This window comes from Podarcis tiliguerta (genome assembly GCF_965153285.1).
Source record: "Podarcis tiliguerta genome assembly, chromosome: 8".
Lineage (NCBI taxonomy): Eukaryota > Metazoa > Chordata > Lepidosauria > Squamata > Lacertidae > Podarcis > Podarcis tiliguerta.
This window is the reverse complement of record NC_139541.1, coordinates 28,155,553-28,171,759: the sequence shown is the minus strand read 5'-3', so window position 1 is coordinate 28,171,759 and position 16,207 is coordinate 28,155,553. Positions and strand designations below refer to the sequence as shown.

At 41.0% G+C, this 16,207-nt stretch overlaps 1 long non-coding RNA gene across 1 annotated transcript; it reads right to left on the bottom strand.

Annotated features, from left to right (window-relative positions):
• Window positions 1–1,415: 1,415 nt before the first annotated feature.
• LOC310682796 lies at window positions 1,416–12,660 on the bottom strand. Its single transcript, XR_014514167.1, has 3 exons — window positions 12,257–12,660; window positions 7,841–8,072; window positions 1,416–1,515 (listed from the first exon to the last, which is right to left on the bottom strand). It is a non-coding gene; the product is annotated as an uncharacterized lncRNA (long non-coding RNA).
• Window positions 12,661–16,207: the final 3,547 nt, after the last annotated feature.

The window sequence follows — 16,207 nt, the reverse complement described above, 5'->3', positions numbered from 1 at the left end:
ATTCTAGGTTTAATCTACTCAAAATGGATGTAGCTTCCTTTTGCTCAGGGCTGCACTGCAGGCCAAACCACACTGGCTGGTCAATGAGGAAGTTGCTTTGAAATTTCATGACATCTCAATACATTTCCTTGAGCTCAAAAGGATTCATCTATAATAAATGCTACAAACTCAAGATCAGACCTCAAATATCCTGCACTGGATATATTGGAAGATGAGTATGGGTTGTATCCCATTCAAGTTTCACTCTGAGTAGACCCATCAAAAGTAATAATCCAAAGTAAGTTATGTCCATTAATTTCAATAGATCTACTCTGAGTCAGACTAGCACTGGCTAAAACCTTTAGTGTTTAATCTACTGCTTGAACTATAGGTACAGAGGCTTATCTCCTCTGCAGTGATAGCTGATCGGGAATAACTTCCTTGTGGTAAGATCTGTTTGACAGTGGAATCGGCCACCTCAGTAGGTGGTGGCCCTCTTTCCTTGCAGATTTTAAAACAGAGGTTGGACGGCCATTGGTCAGGCCATTGGACGGCCATTGGTCAGGGATTCTTCCTGCACTGTGGGGACTGGACTAGACAACGCTTTGATCTCTTCCACCTTTACAGTGCTGTGATTCTATGATTGCCGCTCTTCGCGGGTGAATTGCATGCTATATTTAAATGTGAAACAACTGTTACCCTATTCAGAGAGTCAGGTTTTGAGAATGACAGTTTGACCACAAAGACAAAGAAATAGCATTATCCACTTTTCAAAGAGAACTGGCAGATATAATGTATTTGGATTGTCATCCAGCTTCTGATGGCCACACCTTGGAGGAGGCAATTAAGGAAATCACTAAATAGTTTCACAGTTAAAGGCAGAGTTAAGTACTGGTAATGAAGAGCAGGAAGTGACAAACAACTTTTAGCCTCCAACAAAGTCAATAATATCTCAGTTTTTATTTGGGGGGGGGGGAATGGGCTCCAGTGTATTAAATTTCAATTTCCGTGCTGTTTCACACGTTATTTTTCCTAACCTGATGATTAATATTTGAACAGAGATCTGTGTGCGCAATGAATGGATAGATATGCAAGTGGCTATTTTGTATAGCTGAACATTGGCTGACTGGAAATTAGACTGTTGCTTTAATAGAACAATTAGAGATGGGTGTATCAGCTGCTTCACAGCCTGTGCCAATTTTGCACAGGTTCATCCCAAAATTCATTCTCCCTTCAGGAAAATTTATCTTTGGGAAAATTCTCATTGCAGGGCCCCTTTTTCTAAATTATTTTCTCTCACATTATTATTATTATTATTATTATTATTATTATTATTATTAGTATTCTTCCCAGATTGGGACTCAGGCAGCTTAAACAAATTAAAACAGCACAGATAAAATACAAAAAGCTAAAAACATGTAAAAGATATACCGGATCATCCTATTCGTCCATGTCCTTTAGTATTCTCCACTCTGACTGGCAGCAGTTCTTCAAGGTCACAGGCAGAGGTCTGGCCCATCCCTGAAGAAAATATTTCTGGGGAGGAAGGAAAAGACAGGCTGGGTTAGAGCTCAGCTGCCAAGACTTCAGACGTCAGTCAGATGACATCACACTAGACTTGAAATGGGGCTCGTGGATTTGAGGGGTTTTTGCGCAACCTATGAGAAGAGGGCACTTTCAGCCTTTTTCAAGCACATTCATTTGTTATTATTATCATAGCTGTTTTAAAAAGAAAGACCATCCTTTTTGGAAAAAAAATAATCCTCTAAAGCCCCAAGTGAGCTAAGTAGGAGGTTTTGCCGCCAAAATTTTGGCAGCCGGGCCCCATCAATAATTTACACATCACCCAGAAAGCATATTTCTCACTGTCATAGCAATTTATCATTAGATAGATGTTCTTGGCACCCAACACACAGTGTTAAAACTTGATATAGACAGCCAAATAAGTGAAATGCGGAATGCTGACAGAGTAGCTATTGGCAAGCTTTGATGTATCAGTATTTTAGAAGATATCAACTTCTCCGATGAATGCTGAGGCAAGGCGAACAGTTGTCAAAAGGGAGAGATTGGTGGCTTGTCTTCCTTAGGCGGTTGTGGGTTTTTTTTTTCTTCCCCTTAATGCATATGTTTAGTGCTAATGATTTGAGCAGTTCCAGTTGCTTCTAATTGCACTGTGCGGATTTCAGTTTGTTTGTCTATTTATTTATTAAAACCTATTTATATACCGCTGTACTATAAAAATATATCACAGCGGTCTACAATGTAAAATCATAAAACCATACAGTAAAATAATATAAAAAATTAAAAACAAGTTAAAAGGAAACACACACGCACACCAGTAGACCATTGTGGGAGATGTACTATTAATCTCCTGCATAAGCCTGGTAGAATAGGAAAGTTTTCAGTAGGCATTTAAAAGTTGTTACAGTTGCCAACTGATTTTCTATTTGCAGGGTGTTCTACAGGACTGGGTTGATGACACTAAAAGCTCAGTTTTCTCACTGTCTGGGTTAAACGTAAGGAGAATGCCCCATGGTAAGATCCTGAACCAAACTCCTAGGCACAGTAAAACTATATGGTACCCTTTCCGTGTGTGCAGTGCTTCCTCCTACAGGAGGAGAGCTAACTGAAATGTCATGCAAAATAATGAAGTAATTAATTAATTGTAATGTGTCCAGTTCTGGACACCATACTTTAAGAAGGATATGAACAAGCTGGAGCGTGTACAGAGGAGAGTGACCAGGATGGTTGAAGTTCTGGAAACCAAGTCTTATGAGTAACGATGGAGGGAGTTGCATATGTTTAGCCTGGAGAACAGGAAACCGAGAGATGTGATAGTCACCTTCAGATATCTAAAGGGCTATCACATGGAGCAACTGTTCCTCATAAGGCTTGGTTTCCAGAACCTCAATCATCTTGGAGTCAAGATTTAGTGTTGGAAATGCTTGATTTCTTTGCTGTTCTTGGTATTAATTTTTGGTATCTTGATTGCTGGGCCTTATTATGACTTATGTGGGGATCGTTTAATTTTACTGTGTGCTTATGGAGATGTTTTCATTTATTGCTCATGACTCTTTTTTGCTGTATTTTCATAATTATGTAAATCTCTTCATGTTGTAAGCAGCCTTGGAAAGGAGGCATATGGATAAATTATGGTGATGATGATAACCGATCAAATTTCGCCCCCATATTTCGTCTCTCTCTAGACTCCATCTGCCCCAGCTGCCTAAAGAATTTGACAAGGGATGCGGGGATGACTGCTTCTTTTCCCTGCTCCGCCTTCCCCTTGATGCCTGTTTGCAAGAACAGGGTGTTCCTTGAAGAGTAATGTTTGCTAACTCTCTCACTCACATGCTTCCTCCACTGCCACCCAGCTCCCATTGCACTCATGCTAGCCAGGAAAGGATTTCGGAAGACAGACAGCAAACAGGGATCTAGCAATTGGCAACTGTGTCAAGAGTGACACTCAAACAGAGCGAACACCTCAGTCATGGAGAAATATGGCCTCCTCAGCAAAGGTTGCTTAAAACAAAAGCTCATTTATCTGAATGCGGCAGACACGCAATCAATTTACATGAAGAATTTCAAAATTAGTCAGATTGTAATGAACTATGAAATGCTGATTAATGCGTTTTTGCAATGTTTGGTTAGAAGTGCACGGTGCCCTGTAGCATATTCTTGCTATTTCCAACATGTACAGGCTAATCATAAGGTTCATATCAATTGCCAGAACATAAACAGTCTCTCAATTCTGACAATCTCTCATCCTTAAGCGCACGCACACACAGAGAGACACACAAACACAAATATTTGCAAATAGAGAGCCTGTCATTAAGGTGAGAAGGTGAGGTAGTTGGTGAGGCTGGGAGACACTGGCTGGCTTCCAGGGTCACCCATTGAGTTCCATGGCTGAGTGGGGATTTGAACCCTAGTCTCCAAGGTCCTGGTTTGACACTCTAACCACTACACCACTGACTTGATAGGGAAGGGTAAAGACCCATCGATCCCTAGAATTTGGCTCCTATGGATGGATGAATAGGTAGGTAGGAATATCTATCTATCATCTATCTATCTATCAATCATCTATCTATCTATCTATCTATCTATCTATCTATCTATCTATATCTATCATTTCTATCTATCATCTATCTATCTATCATTTCTATCTCTCTATCTCTCTATCTATCTATCATCTATCTATCTATCTATATCTATCTATCATCTATCTATCTATCTATCTATCTATCTATGTATCATCTATCTATCATCTATCATCTATCATCTATTTATCTATCATCTATCATATATCTATCATCTATCTATCTATCTATCTATCTATCTATCTATCATCTATCATCTATCATCTATCTATCATCTATCTATCTATCTATCTATCTATCATCTATCTATCTATATCTATCTATATCTTACCTTTCCTCCAACAACCTCAAAGCAGCTTACAAGATACTCCCTTCAAATATCATCTTCATAACAATGCTATGAGTAGTGTGTGATTGGCCCAGGATAGGTGAATGTCTGAGCAAGAATTAGAACTCCAGTCCCAATGCTGTGGTGCCCTTCTAGCTACCAAGAGGGGGAGAGGGAAGCTACCAAGAGTGGAGAGCAGGTCATTTGGTGAAGGGGTGGTGGTGGAGCCAATCTGACGCTCTTGACACTGTGTGCCCAGCACACCCATACCACCCAGTTGGCAGCTACCCCTATTGGTCACACTGGCTGTGGTTGATGGGAGTTGGGAGTCCAACATCTGGAAGGTGAAAAGTTCTCCAGTAGGTGAAGTTTGAAACTAGAGATTCCGAAGAAATATTGTTTCTGATTCTCCCATCCCAAAAGTCACATCCTTACAGGGCATGTCTTAAATAGTTTCTTTCTGATTTATCTGAATCAGTCCAATTATTCATGTTTATGCAAGAAATGCATGAGCTTTCTGGCTTCAATCCTCCACATCCTTTCCTCCAAATTAAAGGAAATCCCAGCTGGACTTTGGAGTTGACATGCATAAATTTTTTGCTGAATGCGGACTGGCCTCTTTCTGTAGTTTGATATGGTTGGTGTCATTCATATATATATATATATATATATATATATATATATATATATATCCCATAGCTGGATTTTAAATGTTCATGCTGCTTATCTCATCTAATTTTATTCAGAGTCAGATTTGTTAATGAAGAATATGAAACAATATTATTGGTTATGTGGTTATCAATGAGAGTTTTGGAACTGCCCTTGCAATAAAAATTCAGAAGCAGGGCAAAATTATTGTTATTTTAAAAGAGTTTATTATCTTGTGTAGGTGAAGTCTTTTCTCAGAAGTATGGGATATGTGAAAAAAATAAACATAAATCCCATTGTACACAATGGAAGATCTTTCAGTTTGGGGTTGGTGGTTGCCAGTAGCAACAAAGAATGGAAAATTGCCATCTGGCTTCAGGTTTTAAATGGGATTTGAATAATCAATTTAATAATGGATCTTGTACACGCCTCACAAAAATAATCACTTGTGTTGGCTTCTGAACAAAACTTTTGAATAAGACAAAGATATGCCTTACAAACGTAATACAAAGCGAACAATCATCTACCACAATTTTGATTTGCATTCCTAACTTTACTTAAAGTTGAGAGGAGCTGCTCTCCTCATCTGCTGGGTTGTTCAGTTACAGCTCATTTGTAAATAGACAAGATGATCACTGCAAAGAGGCAACAGAGCTAAAGGACTCCAGTTCCCCAATCCTCCCACAGAGTATAAAATGGCTGCCCTGAGGGAAGCCATTTTAACTGGCTTAACACAGCAGCCATTGCCTCATGGTAGGCTTGCCAATTCTCCCAAGGTTCATGGGTAAGATATGTGGCCCATTGGCAGAGCACGTGCAATTAGGTCCAGTCGTGACCGACTCTGGGGTTGTGGCGCTCATCTCACTTTATTGGCCGAGGGAGCCGGCGTACAGCTTCCGGATCATGTGGCCAGCATGACTAAGACGCTTCTGGTGAACCAGAGCAGTGCACGGAAATGCCATTTACCTTCCCACCAGAATACCTTCCCACCTATTTATCTTCTTGCACTTTGACATGCTTTTGAACTGCTAGGTTGGCAGGAGCAGGGACCGAGCAACGGGAGCTCACCCCGTCGCAGGGATTTGAACCGCCGACCTTCTGATCAGCAAATCCTAGGCTCTGTGGTTTAACCCACAGCGCCACCCACGTCCTATGTGCCCTTACTATATGATTATAAATTATTTCAAAGGTTCCATTTGGAAGGTCCTTGCACTTCAACTTACCATAGGTAAGGGAACTTTTATTTTTTCTTTTAGAACAGGGTTTTCATAAAATGGGTGAAGGCTATGAAAAGGCTGACGAAATTAAACATCAGCATTGTTAATATTTTCGCTCTTGCTAGATGGAATTATTGTTTAGGAACAGGGATGCTGCATAAAGGTTTCACACTATTCCTTCATTTACAAGATAAATATCGTACCAAAAATATCCTCACTCAGTGCTGAGACCAGCAAAAAAGACGGAACTGATTATCCTGAGCTAGAAGGGTTACAGTTGTACAGAGAAGCTTGAGAAAGATTTCTATTTCTGCAAAGTGGCACATATCAAATTAGGGAATTACATGGCACTCCTGTGGAAGCAAAATCTGAGGCCGAGCACTTATGTTTTCAAGCTAACATCTTCCTAACTAGGGTTCATTTTTACTTCTACCATTAGTCATCAGACCAGTTCCTACTTCTTAGCCTTGGGATGTCCACTGTTGCTAAGGTAGGGTTTTCTCCTGACAACCTGCTCAGCCCCTCCACAGTGTCCCAAGCCACTGGGCCTCTCTCCTGGTTTCCATGCTCTCATGGCATTCCTACTCCTCCTCTGGCCAAACCTGCCAAGAAGTCTCCATGGGGATCATGACAACCAGTGGGGTCTTCTTATATACTTACTACAACTTCATCTGAAGGAACAGTTGAGGATATTTAGCCTGCAGAAGAGGAGACCTGAGAGGTGATATGATGGCCATCTTCAAATATCTCGAAGGGCTGTCACATGGATGATGGAGCAAGCATGTGCCAGAAGGTAGAAACCAAACCAATGGATTTAAGTTACAAGAAAGGAGATTCCAACGAAACATCAGGAATAACTTCTTTGTGGTAAGAGCTGGTTGAAGTGGAATGGACCACTCCTCAGTAGGTAGTGGACTCTCCTTCCTTTGCCTTCCTTGGGCTTTTCTTATGTCATCATTACAACTTTATCTGAAGGAACAGTGGAGGGAGTTGGGGATTTTTAGTCTGGAGAAGGGAAGATTGAGAGGCAGTAGGATAGTAAGCTTCAAATATCTGTCCTATCCCCTCTCAGGCTAAACTCCAGGCTAAACTCACCCACCTTTCTCAACTGTTCCTCACGAATGAAGCTTGGTTTCCAGGCCTTTGATCATCCTAGTGGCCCTCTCCTGCACACGTTCCAACTTGCCAATGTGTTTTTTAAACTGTAGTGCCCAGAATAGGACACAGGACTTCAGGTAGGGTCTGCCCAAGGCAGAAATGAGTGATAATTTTGGGAAACCATTTTGATTTTTTTTTTCTACAATCAAGTGATATAAATAAATAAATAAAATAAAATACCACTACTTCCCTTGATCTGAACCCTAGACTTTTGTTGATGCAGTCAAAAATTGCATTAACCTTTTTTTTTGCTGCTGCATCAGTGTTGACATGAGAATTTTGTGGCCTGCTAAGACCCCTAGATCCTTTCAACATGTAAATATCTGACCCTAGACTCCACCTTGTGCAACAGACATGGCACTGAAAAATTTCTCCCCCGCCCTCCATGTCCACCCAAACTCAAAGCTTACAGAGAGATGATTTGCATGGCAGATATCTGCTGAACCAGCTTGGCTCCTCGTTAGGTGTGAGGCAATATGTTTCAGTTCATTTTGAGAATGTGATGTGACTTGGAGATGAAATGGATGTCCGTCTGCTAGACAGGTGCCAGAAACATCATTATTCCATCTCTGCGTGATTAATTCCTCTTGGGCCTCTGCCAGATGGCATGGAGAGAACACTCTGCGCTGCCAATCAAGTGACCTGAAATGACAGAACAACGTTGTGAGTAGCCAGCCTAATCAGGCAAAGGTCCAACAACCGCCAGGTGTCATTTATAATTTCTATAACATATTTCTCTTCCTTCCGCACCCCAAAAAGAGTCAGCTTATTTGGAGAATTATCAAAGTCATTATTGTTAAGAATTGCCCTTGCAATGTATACCGTGGAATAATAATTACTCAACTGACGGCAAATTGGCCAGATTTTAAGGTTAAGTGTAGTTGAGTGTACCGATGTCAGCTACTGAATAGTTTGTAGATTTCACAAAATATATCTGTTGCTGGATGGCATGACTTTGGGTTTCAAGTGAGGGGTGCTCCCTCTGTGCAAAATGTTGCAATGAATGCTAGCTTTAGATCAGGCTTCCTCAACCTCGGCCCTCCAGATGTTTTTGGCCTACAACTCCCATGATCCCTAGCTAGCAGGACCAGTGGTCAGGGGTGATGGGAACTGTAGTCTCAAAACATCTGGAGGACCAAGGTTGAGCAAGGCTGCTCTAGATCCTCCACTTTATTATATTTTATTTCTGTGTAAACAATTTTGTTTCTGCTTTTTTATGCAAGGGAGCCATTCAAACCATTTGAGCTCCCACCTGCAATCCAAAGTGGTATCTCCCACCAACAAAGAACCACATGAGCGTGCTAACGGTGTGCCCAGCTTACAGCATCAGATCACCCCCAGACAAAAACTGCACACACACAAAAATTCTTACCTAATGATTTAGACAAGACTCTCCAGAAATATTTTGATACCTGTGGGCCATAGCCTTAGACGGACCAGCAGATATATAATGGCTTCCTCGCCTGCCATTGGTGTGGCTGTCCTGATGTCACAGAGGAGCTAAGAAACCTAGCTATAGGCAGCAGGCTGCTAAGCGGAACAAGGAGGACCTTAGGATCTGAATGCTGATGTTGATGTGCAAGTTTTGTTCCAGCCATGGCAAAGTCTTACACAAACCTTGATCCATCCAGGGAGGCAAGAGACTGTCATAGTTCAAGGACACATTTCAGTTAGGCAAAAGCCCTCGAGGAGGACAAAAACCAGGTGAGGAGAGATCGGGTGTGCCCTGTGGGGAAGGAAGGAGTTGTGGCCTGGGGAGAGTCCTGGGGGCCAGATGGAAAGTCCTGAAGGGCCACATTTGATTCCAAGGTCTGTGGTCCCCTACCCCATTTTAGAGAGGCAAAGCTTGATTTTGCAGACCACACAAGGCCCACTCTTTGAAACAAGGGTGTTGTTCCTTGTTTAAAAAGCATCCGTTTGAAAGCAAAGGTTCTTCCCGCCTAACCAAAAAAAGAAAACTACGTCAAAAGGGTCATGCCAATAGATCTGATCCAATGAATGTCCGTGAGTATGTCGAATTAGCCCCTGTTTGTAGCCTAAATGCCGTTTGTGGCACAGTTCTATAAGGGAAACATCATGACATAGTAATTTGGGCAATGGGGGAGTAATTGAGTTAAGATATGCTGATAAAGATCGATGGCCAAGGTTTGGAGTTATGACACCAACAAAGTTACAATGACATTAGCCCAAAGAGAAAGACACAAATCCATTACAAAGATACAATCAAATATTCAAAAAAGCCCGGCTTGCTCATTACTTATTCATGCTAATACAAGTATATTAAGAAATCTAAACAGTGTTAGCACTCAATCTCTCACAGACCAAATGAGCTTTTGCATTTATCAGCCGCGAGTCATCAGGACCCAACGTTAGCCGTACAAAGGTGGTAATATGACATAACGGAGATATTTATATCAGCACGCGCTGACTGAAAGATACAGTGGAATTTATTAAATTGAGTAATGCCTTTGCATTCTGGGCTCCAATAAAAGACATAACTGTGCAGAAGTCATTTCCCCAGACAATAAGATTTACCTTTGTAATCACTTAATGATCCTGTATGTGTGCTCTCCCTCCCTCCCCCCCCTCTCTCTCGCTCTTGCTCTCTCTTCTCTTCCCCCCCAGAGTTGTCCAGCAGATAATGCCCTGAGGCAGAGGTTTTCAACCTTTTTGAGTCCACAGCTCCCTTAACCGACTACATTCTTTCTGTGGCACCCCTGTAGGCCTCAGGAGCCTAGCTATGTCACCCCTTGCCTGCAGAGCTGGCAGCCTCTCATCCTTTTTCAAACACCCTCCCTTGTGCAGTGTTTCCTCAGCCTCCTTTCCTATCCCCTCTCCTTGTGAGTCCTCTGCTGCTTCCCCTGGTCTCTGAGCTGCCTCCCCCTATGCCCCAAAGAGAGTTGCCTCCAATAGGCACCATTTCCTCAGGGAACTTGTAGCCAGAGCTGCTGCAACAAACGGCTGTGCAAACCTTGGCAAAGACTTGGGGGGCATCAGAGGAGGGTGGGAAGGAAAGACAGACAGAGGCCAGTGGTGCCTGCAGCACCCCTGACTATTATTCAAGGCACCCAGGGTGCCACGGCACACTGGTTGAAAACCACCGCCCTGAGGAAATCAGGGCAAAACCTTTAACCCCCCCCCCCCAATAATCTTTCTACTTGAAGATGGGCATGCATGTCTAGTACATTTTTCTGCTGATGTGCATTTTTTGCTATTGTTCATTCTTTCCCAAATGACCAACACTGTGCATAGTTAAACTATGGAAATCGCTCCCACAGGAGGGAGTGATGACCACCAACTTGGATGGTTTTAAAAGAGGATTGGACAAATTCACAGAGAAGAGGGTTGTCAGTGTCTCCTAGGCACAATGACTATGCTCTGCTTCCATGGTAATTCTTCTGAGTACCAGTTGCTGAAAACTTCAGGAGGAGAGAGTGTTCCTGTGCTCAAATCCTCCTCGCTGGTTTCCCTTTGGGGCATCTGGTTGGCCCAGGATGTGGAACTAGATGGGCCATTGGCCTGATCCAAAATTCTTATTGGCCAGGTAGGGGCATAAAGAAGAAAGTGGACATTTTGGTCTCAGTCCCAAAGTGTAAAGAGCTTTAAAGATCAGTTCATTTCACACTTCTCTAGTCAAAGCAAAGTGTGGCCATCATATTGTTCCAAACAGCAACACTTTATGGATTTTTCTTCATTAGTAAATAGGAAACATTACAACTTATTTTATTGGGTTCCCACCTCCCCAAAGAATGTAGGGTGAAGTACACTGTGTTCTCGCAAACAGATGGGGCTTTTCTGAGCTATAGGATTTCTATTCTGCTGCAGCGAAAGCCATTGATTCCCCTTCATGTTAATCAGATTTCAATTTATGAAAATATGTTAGCAAATCAAGGTTGTGCACCTTAAACAGGATGGATTTTGTCATCAGTTTCATTTGTACAATGAGAATTTTAAAAAAGCTTTTTCTTTCCTAAAAGTGGTAAAGTTTTGAAAGGTACAGCTTTCATCCAATCCAATTTCTTCTTTTCCCTCCCCCAATCAAAATGTGAGTTAAAGGGGGGGGGGGACTAAATGCAGACACTGATTTAGTATTTCTTGCACATAGTAATACCTAGCACAAGGACATATGTAGATCTGCAAATACTGTTTACAGTTCCTGCTTCAGCGTAAAAACACTCAAGAAAGGTATAGTTTCAGTTTTATCCCAATGACATTTCGTTTATTAACTGTGACTGATAAATCCAGTGCCTCCGAAATCAGATAAAACTTTGATAAATGGCTTCTTTGGGAGCGGATCGCAACGGCTAAGCCCTGTTCATCTGTGGCCACCCAGCACCAATCAGCACCATTTTATTTAATCAACAGCTCAGAAAACAGGGCATTTGAAAGCTATCATTCCATTAAAAGATGGGAGAAGATAGTCCTTTCTGTAAGGGAGCCTTGGAAGACACAAAACTACAAAAACTGAACCGTGTGTGTCTGACAGCAGGTTTTATACTCTTAAGTACAAAATGAGGAAGGGACAGCAACCACTGCAAAACTGGGGATGATTCCAAAACCCTCATTAGAATTTATTGGCAGTGCAGTGGTTAGAGCGTTGGACTGAGACATGGGAGAGACCAGAGTTCAAATTCTCACTCAGCCATAAAGCTCACTAGGTGATTTTGGGGGCCCAGTCATTCTTTCTCAGCGTAACCTACTTCACACAGTTGTTGTGAGGTTTCAGTGAGTTGGCAGGAGAACTATATATGCCGCCTTGAGCTCCTTGGAGAAAAATGATAGGTTATAAATGCAGCAAGGAAATAAATAAAAAGAATTAAACTTACGCTTCCCAGAATACTAGTGCAAGTCAGACTTCCTCTCAGCTACTGTTTTCAAAACAAAAATGTGTCCATTAATTGCAGCCGCACAGTTAATATCACACATAGATTGGTCTTAATTTTTTTTGCTGCCTGCACCCATATCAACAGGAATCGAAGGGTAAGTTTGCAACAAATCTAAACACATTTACTAAGAAGTAAGCCTCATTGAACACAAAGAAGCTCAGACCCTCCAAGTGTCTGTATTTTCCAAGGTCAGTCCCAGATTTACAGAAGATGTTTCAGTTTCTCGTTTGATCCCAGAATGTCCCACTTTTCCTTAGGACGTTCTTATTTTCATCGGAGAAATGTTGGAGGGTATGGAGTTATGTGACCCCCCGAGCCAAGGAGATACAACCTTTAGAAGACATCTGAAGACAGCCCTGTATAGGAAAGTTTTTCAGTGTTTAATTTTTGTTATGTTTTTATTATGTTTCTGGGAAGCAACACAGAATGGATGGGGCAACCTAGTCAGATGGGGGGGAGAAGAAGAAGAAGAAGAAGAAGAAGAAGAAGAAGAAGAAGAAGAAGAAGAAGAAGAAGAATGTCCCTATTTTCATCGGAGAAATACTGGAGGGTATGGAATCTTGCTTCTGAGTAAACAGCATATGAGACGAATCACTGCATTTTTTTCTTGTACAACTGGCACTTTTTTTAAAAAAAAATGTTGCTTTGTCTAATGCAGGGTCTCTGTTCTTTACAGCAGCTTCAGATCTTTCCCAGTCATTTTCTTCCAGCTGTAGCTAGAGTGAAAGAGAATGTGTGATGGGGTGTTGTTCCTGGGAACCTGACATTTATCATTCAAGTGAGAGAAGATCTGATGATTCTCAAATGACATAGCCGAGAGCAAGTTATATGATCTTTGTTTCCAACACATAGAATAAAAAGTTACATTTCTCTCTGGCCCATAATTCATTCTGTTTCCAGACATTTTTCTTTTTCTTCTTGCACCACACCAACCTTACTCCTGTTTCTCATAATCCTTAGATCCCTGCCAGCTCCTCCTGCCCTGCCTGACCCTCATTATGCCACTGAAGGGGTCTGCAAGTAGTTGCCGCCTGCATTGTCAAGCCATAACCATTCCATTCAAGTTCCCGGAACATTATTGAAAGAGGTCTCATGGAAAAAATGGACAACTCCCTCAATTGCGGTTTCTCATTTTCCCCCTCTTCAGTTCTTCACTTTTCCACATGTGTTGACATGTTGTTGTTGTTGTTGTTGTTGTTGTTGTCTTCATGAAAATTCATCAGCCTTTTATGGTGCAATTTCCTCCAAATATACACATTTTTGCATGCAATTCTGCCCAATGCACAGATTTTCGGAGAATTATTTCCCCTAACATTAATTGTTTCTGTCACTGATAAATGCCCGCTTATACACATGTTACCCTAGCAGGTGCATTTTTCTACACATTATTTGTCTGGCGCCTTGCACTGCAAAATTCAGAGAAATGCAGATTTTGAAGAATGGCTATATTTCAGGTTACATCTGGTGTGAATTTGGCAAGTTCATCTTCCAACGAGAACCAACTTGAACGTCTCCTCCATCCCTAGTCAGTGGTGGAGCGTGTGCTTAGAAAGCAGAACTTTCCAGGTTCAGTCCCTGGTGTCTGTACTTAAAAAGCCCAGGGTTATTTTGATTATTTAACCTCTATACCACTTAATATAAATAAAATATCTCTAAGTCATGTACAAAAAAACTGAAGCAACAGCAGACAACCTAAACAAAGCATTACAAAAATACACAGTTCTCTATAAAACTGTTACATTAATACAAATCTACTAATATCAATTCATTTTCCTCTGTCTCTCTGTCACCTCTGTTTCCAATTCACACCCTCTGTCTCAACCTTTGGATTATCACCCGGGGTCCAAACAAACTTTCAGCTCACCCACAAAAGTCTCATGAGAAGAGTTGCTGGAAACAGCAGATATCATCCGAGTCTTTCATTTTAGACTTGTTTTTTCTGAGTATGCCAAAGGTGGATGGTACTTCTCCAGGCTGCCCACAGCTGTGTTCCATTCATCTGTACTCTCCACACCCAGTTCCAGGTACAGCAGGTTGTTGAGTCTTCCAGTGGGTCCAGAGCATAGGGAAATGGTTTCCCTTCACTTACAGCTTTTTCCTCTCCTCATGTTTCTGCTGCTTTACTGTCCCATGATGGGAATCATGTCTACCTGATGCCTAAATGCCAACCCTATAGGTGTGAATCTAATGTTCATTGGAAGCACATTCCAAAGGACAGGCTGCTGTCACACTAAAAGCCTTGGTTTTAGCGGGCAAAGGACAAACTTCAGAAACATATGGCCCTGCTAAGAGTGCCTGTCTTGAGGAACAAAGTAAACATGCATAGGATCCAGCTGTAACCTCCTTTTTTTTTTTTTTTTTTTTTTGCAGTCCTCTGTTCCAATTCAAAATGGAAAACAGCAATATTGTTTTATTAAAAAGCGCAGACTTCAACACCTGAAAATGCTGCACTTGTTTGCTGCATTTTGGAGGTGATATGATAATGAACTTTGCAACCTCTGAATTAATTTTTTTAAAGCTGCTAAATATAAAAAGCAACATATTTAACTGGGGAGGGGGGATAATTTCAAAGCAAAAAGCCAAGTGTTTGCTTATAGAAAATATAAGGAGTAAACTTTTAATGGGCTTGCTTCCAAACAATTTAATAGCTAAGTGATATATGGTTTACTTTAATACACATTCTCATTAAAACTCAAGTAAATATCTCTGGATACAGACACATTCCATGCCAATTCTCTTTATTACTTAATTTTCCAGGTATCCCAGCATGATCTGAATAAATTATGCTGACAATACAAGACTATAAATGATAAATCAACAACACAATTTTAGTGATATATAGGATGAAATGTAAATAATAACCAGAGCTGCTAATTGCCCTGCTACCTGGCAACAAATCAGTAAGTGAGCTATTTCCACTGGTAATGCTTCAGTAGTGTAACACCCCAATCATTAAGCATTTCTGGCTGGTAAGCTCTTTCTGGGGGTTTTTCCCCTCTGTATAAGATGAAACTGTAGTATGAAAATTAACATTGGAGAAATAATAAAACAAAAAGGTGGCAAATGCATCATTCCTTGATGGTGGTGGGATGTGACCGATAATGCTATTTTTGGTTTGGAGATGTGTTAAACCCCTGGTATTCTAAAGCTTCTTTTGTCTACAAATGCAGATAAGAGAACCATTAAAACCTTTTCCTATAAGTCCATCATCTCTGACTGTAAAGTCAACATTCTCATTATTATGGATGCCCATGCATTCATCTGCAGCAACACCACCATCAAAGAACGTCTCTCCAAATCTCTATTACCAGCAGACTTGTACCTGACATTGCTCACGAATTTTAAGAAATAATAACAATAAAAATCAATGCAAGTTTGGAAGATTCAGGTTCCAAACCTTGCTCAGAATAGTGGCCAATTGTGTCCAAACATTGGCAAAAACTTGCTCCTTGATTTAAGGAACCATTGTGCTAAAATTGTTTAAATTTTTAAATGTTTGTTCCCCCATCTTGATTCAAAATGGTGGCCAATTGTTTCCAAGCACAGATGAAGGCCTTCTCCTTAATCTCTGGAAACTTCGTGCAAAATTGGTTACAATATTTTAAGAAGTGTTCAATTGCTTTGCAAAAAACCAACTTTCCAAAACATGTGTTTTTGTTTGATAAATTTAAATTTGCATTTGGATACAATTAAACCGAGAGATGCATTGCAATATTCACAAGTGTGAAATCTTATGGACGTCTAAGTTCTGATCAACACACATTAGTCCAGGAGGTACAGATCAGATATTTTTACATAGAAATATTGAATACCTCAAGCAGAATTAGCATGAGCATCTTATGCATTGACCAATGATTTTAAGACCACAAGGGCAGTAAGGCCCCCAGTTCT